The sequence below is a fragment of the Balaenoptera acutorostrata genome, chromosome 9 (assembly GCF_949987535.1).
Source record: "Balaenoptera acutorostrata chromosome 9, mBalAcu1.1, whole genome shotgun sequence".
NCBI lineage: Eukaryota > Metazoa > Chordata > Mammalia > Artiodactyla > Balaenopteridae > Balaenoptera > Balaenoptera acutorostrata.
In genome coordinates, this window is record NC_080072.1 from 12,083,186 (window position 1) to 12,089,149 (window position 5,964).

Sequence of the window (5,964 nt, forward strand, 5' to 3'; positions counted from 1 at the left end):
AAAAGGAATCTAAAACTCAGCATGACTAATCTGAAATCGTCTTTCTTGTTCTTTCTCAAACATCTGCTTCTTCTAAACCATTTCATTTGTTACTGTACAAAAAATGGAGTCACCATTGTTCCCTCTTTCTCTAATGCCCTACATTCAATATAGCAGGAAATCCAGCCAGCCCTACTTTTGAATTGGGTAATTTCTCCAGAACTGGGTAATTTCTCACTACCTCTCTCACTACCACCTTGGTTCAAGCCATCATTATCTGTTGATAGATTAATAAGATTAATGCAAAGGCAAATGAAATGGGTGAAATCATAACATCCCGGATTTCATTCTCACATGGAAGCTTTCCTTAACCTCACCTACATTTTGTATCCCTAGATAACAGCCTGCACAATCTCTAACTATTAGAATATCTATATTTTTGAATTCTTGTTTAGTGCCAGGCTATATTGTTATATCTATTTTACATATGGGGAAACTGAGGCTCAGACATCTTAGTTAACATGCAAGATGACTCAGAAAGTAAATGGATTCTTACTTGGTATAGCTGGACTGGCCACTATCTGAGTAGAAGAGGAATAGTGTGTGAAAAATTGGAGGAAGGCATAGATGGAATATGAGGGTGGAAGAAATTTGGGGCAGAAGCAAAGGGAATGAGTGAAGATATAGGATGTTTGATTTCAGAGTTATCTGGAATTCTTCTATTACAACATCCACTCCTCTAATCAATACATGGACCAATAACTGTCCTAGTCATAATGTGTAAAAGCCTACGATGCCAGTTTGCTTTATCACTCCAGTTTGATAATGAGTTCAAGGGAAAACTGATGGCCAAGTGATACTGAGCAATACCCAAAGTCGGTCATCTAGTACGTGGTGGAGCTAGAATTTACATCCAGATGTCCTTAGTCTGGATGCACACTTTTTTTTTTTTTTAAAGATTGATTGATTGATTGATTGATTGATTGCTATGTTGGGTCTTCGTTTCTGTGCTAGGGCTTTCTCTAGTTGCGGCCAGCGGGGGCCACTCTTCATCGCGGTGCGCGGGCCTCTCACTGTCGCGGCCTCTCTTGTTGCGGACCACAGGCTCCAGACGCGCAGGCTCAGTTGTTGTGGCTCACGGGCCCAGTTGCTCCGCGGCATGTGGGATCTTCCCAGATCAGGGCTCGAACCCGTGTCCCCTGCATTGGCAGGCGAATTCTCAACCGCTGCACCACCAGGGAAGCCCTGGATGCACACTTTTAACTTTATTGTCTGGATGTCTTTACTCCTTGTACAGGAGTTTCTACAGTATCCCACTCTGTGGGAATTACACATTCTCTGTGTCCTATTATCCTATGAGACTATTGAAGGCTAGAACATGATGTATTAAACTGTGTTTTAGTAGAATATAATGCTGCTCTTGAGACAATAGTGGTAACTGAAATGAAATGAATTCAATTACAGTAACCTATTTTATTGCACACATATTCTGTGTCAGTGTTTGAAAATCTGAATTGGGAGGCCAACATATATCATTTAGTAACAAATCCTGTGCTTTTATGCATAAGTCACTTTCCATCTCTGATCTTTAATTTGATCATTTATTAGGGTAGAAGATTGCATTATATTATCTCCAAAATCCTTTAAGCGAGCACATTCTATGTTTCTCCCAATATTTAACAATTACCTGTTGTTGTTATGCCCATCTTAAATTCAGAGGATTCTGACATAAGGCATACCTTGGGCATGATAGTTCTAAACCCAGTTACTACCCGGATCCTCTGTTCTCATTGCTACAGGTCATTCACATATTGCACAAATGACCCCCATGGAGAACAGTACAAAGCTGACTGAATTCATTTTTGTTGGGATAACTGATGCCCCAGAACTGCAGATGCCCCTCTTTCTAGTGTTCACTCTCATCTACCTCATCACTCTGGTTGGGAACTTGGGGGTGATCACGTTGACCCAGCTGGACCCTCGTCTCCACACTCCCATGTTCTTCTTCCTCAGTCACCTCTCTCTGGTGGACTTTGGTTACTCCACAGCTGTCACTCCCAAAGTGGTGGCCGGATTCCTCATAGGAGACAAGGTCATTTCCTACAATGCATATACTGCTCAGTTTTTCTTTTTTACAGTCTTTCTCATTGTGGAAACACTTTTCTTAGCCTCAATGGCCTATGACCGTCATGCAGCAGTATGTAAACCACTACATTACACCAACGTCATGACAAGAAGGGTGTGTGCATGGATGGTCGTTTGTTCCTATGTCCTTGGATTTCTGGAGGCCTCTAGGCACACTTGGAACATATTCAGTCTCTCTTTCTGCAGATCCAATGTGATTGATCACTTTTCTGTGATGGTACTCCTGTCCTGGCTCTCTCATGCTCAGACAACAACAGAAATGAGATGGTGTTTTTTGCTTTGGTGGGCTTCAATATCATCTTTTCTGTCCTGGTCATGTTGATCCCTTACATGTTTATGTTTGTCCCCATTCTGAGGATGCACTCATCTGAAGGACATCAGAAGGTCTTTTCCGCCTGTGCTTCTCACCTCACTGCTGTGTCCATCTTCTATGGGACAGGTGCCTTCATGTACTTACAGCCCAGCTCCCGCCATTCCAAGGACACAGACAAAATGGCAACTGTGTTCTACGCTATAGTCGTTCCTATGCTGAATCCACCTGAGGAACACAGAGGTAAAGATTGTCTTTAAAAAGGCTAGAGGGAAGGCAAAGTCTTCTATAAGATTCATATTTTAATTATATAGAAACAACTATGTACCAAACAGGTCAGATCAAGCTAGGGAAAATATTGACTTGCTAGGCCAACAATTTTGTAAATTTTTAATGTACTTTCTCAAGTTATTTATTAAGTCTATGACAGAAGTGGCTTACAAATACGATATATCAGGAATAGTAGCTTAAGAATTATCAAACTTGAGCATAGAAGTCTTATAAAATTTCTTCTTAATTACATTTCATTATTTCACATGATCATCCCCACTCTCATTTCACTCAAAGTATATTTAAGTACATGCCCGAAGAAACATCATTTATGCAAACCACATGTAATTCACACATCCATGAGTGGACAGAAAAATGAGTCCAAACATAAGTGGGATTAGTCTACTTTTATTAGTATAATTTAAAACAATGATTTTGGTGTCTGATAATACATTCATTTTGGGTTTTTTTTTTTAACATCTTTATTGGAGTATAATTGCTTTACATTGTTGTATTAGTTTCCGCTATATAACAAAGTGAATAAGCTGTAGGTATACATATATCCCCATATCCCCTCCATCTTGCATCTCCCTCCCACCATCCCTATTCCACCCCTCTAGGTGGTCACAAAGCACCGAGCTGATCTCCCTGTGCTACGCAGCTGATTCCCACTAGCTATCTATTTTACATTTGGTAGTGTATATATGTCCATGCCACTCTCTCACTTCGTCCCAGCTTACCCTACCCCCTCCCCATGTCCTCAAGTCCATTCTCTATGTCTGCATCTTTATTCCTGTCCTGCCCCTAGGTTCTTCAGAACCTTTTTTTTTTTTAGATTCCATATATATGTGTTAGCATATGGTATTTGTTTTTCTGTTTCTGACTTACTTCACTCTGGACAGAAATGTACAGAGTCTAGGTCCATACACCTCACTAGAAATAACTCAGTTTTGTTTCCTTTTATGGCTGAGTAATATTCCATTATATATATGTGCCACATCTTCTTTATCCATTCCTCTGTCGATGGACACTTAGGTTGCTTCCATGTCCTGGCTATTGTAAAGAGTACTGCAATGAATATCGTGGTATGTGTCTCTTTTTTTTTTTTTCTTTTTGAATTATGGTTTTCTCAGGGTATATGCCCAGTAGTGGCATTGCTGGGTCACATGGTAGTTTTATTTTTAGTTTATTAAGGAACATCCATACTGTTCTCCATAGTGGCTGTATCAATTTATATTCCCACCAACAGTGCCAGAGGATTACCTTTTCTCCACACCCTATCTAGCATTTATTGTTTGTAGATTTTTTGATGGTGGCCATTCTGACCGGTGTGAGATAATACCTCATTGTAGTTTTGATTTGCATTTCTCTAATGATTAGTGATGCTGAACATCCTTTTATGTGTTTGTTGGCAATCTGTACATCTTCATTGGAGAAATGTCTATTTCGGTCTTCTGCCCATTTTTGGATTGGGTTTTTTGTTTTTTTGATATTGAGCTGCATGAGCTGCTTGTATATTGTGGAGATTAATCCTTTGTCAGGTGCTTCATTTGCAAATATTTTCTTCCAGTCTGAAGGTTGTTTTTTCGTCTTGTTTATGGTTTCCTTTGTTGTGCAAAAGCTTTTAAGTTTCATTAAGTCCCGTTTGTTTATTTTTGTTTTTATTTTCATTTCTCTAGGAGGTAGGTCAAAAAGGATCTTGCTGTGATTTATGTCATAGAGTGTTCTGCCTATGTTTTCCTCTAAGAGTTTGACGGTGTCTGGCCTTACATTTAGGTCTTTAATCCATTTTGAGTTTATTTTTGTGTATGGTGTTAGGGAGTGTTCTAATTTCATCCTTTTATATGTAGCTGTCCAGTTTTCCCAGCACCACTTATTGAAGAGGCTGTCTTTTCTCCACTGTATATTCTTGCCTCCTTTATCAAAGATAAGGTGACCATATGTGCGTGGGTTTATCTCTGGGCTTTCTATACTGTTCCACTGATCTATATTTCTGTTTTTGTGCCAGTACCATACTGTCTTCATTACTGTAGCTTTGTAGTATAGTCTGAAGTCAGGGAGCCTGATTGCTCCAGCTCCGTTTTTCTTTCTCAAGATTGCTTTGGCTATTCGGGGTCTTTTGTGTTTCCATACAAATTGTGAAATTTTTTGTTCTAGTTCTGTGAAAAATGCCAGTGGTAGTTTGATAGGGATTGCACTGAATCTGTAGATTGCTTTGGGTAGTAGAGTCATTTTTACAATGTTGATTCTTCCAATCCAAGAACATGCTATATCTCTCCATCTATTTGTATCATCTTTAATTTCTTTCATCAGTGTCTTATAATTTTCTGCATACAGGTCTTTTGTCTCCTTAGGTAGGTTTATTACTAGATATTTTATTCTTTTGATGCAATGGTAAATGGGAGTATTTTATAATTTCACTTTCAGAGTTTTCATCATTAGTGTATAGGAATGCAAGAGATTTCTGTGCATTAATTTTGTATCCTGCTACTTTACCAAATTCATTGATTAGCTCTAGCAGTTTTCTGGTAGCATCTTTCTCTATGTATATAGTACCATGTCATCTGCAAACAGTGACAGCTTTACTTCTTCTTTTCCAATTTGGATTCCCTTTATTGCTTTTTCTTCTCTGATTGCTGTGGCTAAAACTTCCAAAACTATGTTGAATAATAGTGGTGAGAGTGGGCAACCTTGTCTTGTTCCTGATCTTAGTGGAAATGGTTTCAGTTTTTCACCATTGAGGACGATGTTGGCTGTGGGTTTGTCGTATATGGCCTTTATTATGTTCAGGTAAGTTCCCTCTATACCTACTTTCTGGAGGGTTTTTATCATAAATAGGTGTTGAATTTTGTCAAAAGCTTTCTCTGCATCTATTGAGAAGATCATATGGTTTTTCTCCTTCAATTTGTTAATATGGTGCATCACGTTGATTGTTTTGTGTATATTGAAGAATCCTTGCATTTCTGGGATAAACCCCACTTGATCATAGTGTATGATCCTTTTAATGTGCTGTTGGATTCTGTTTGCTAGTATTTTGTTGAGGATTTTTGCATCTATGTTCATCAGTGATATTGACCTGTGGTTTTCTTTCTTTGGGACATCTTTGTCTGGTTTTGGTATCAGAGTGATGGTGGCCTCATAGAATGAGTTTGGGAGTGTTCCTCCCTCTGCTATATTTTGGAAGAGTTTGAGAAGGATAGGTGTTAGCTCTTCTCTAAATGTTTGATAGAATTCACCTGTGAAGCCATGTGGTCCTGGGC

At 39.0% G+C, this 5,964-nt stretch overlaps 1 pseudogene; it reads left to right on the forward strand.

Annotated features, from left to right (window-relative positions):
- The first annotated feature begins 1,798 nt into the window (after nt 1-1,798).
- Nucleotides 1,799-2,740, forward strand: LOC103010468 (olfactory receptor 5B12-like; annotated as a pseudogene).
- Nucleotides 2,741-5,964: the final 3,224 nt, after the last annotated feature.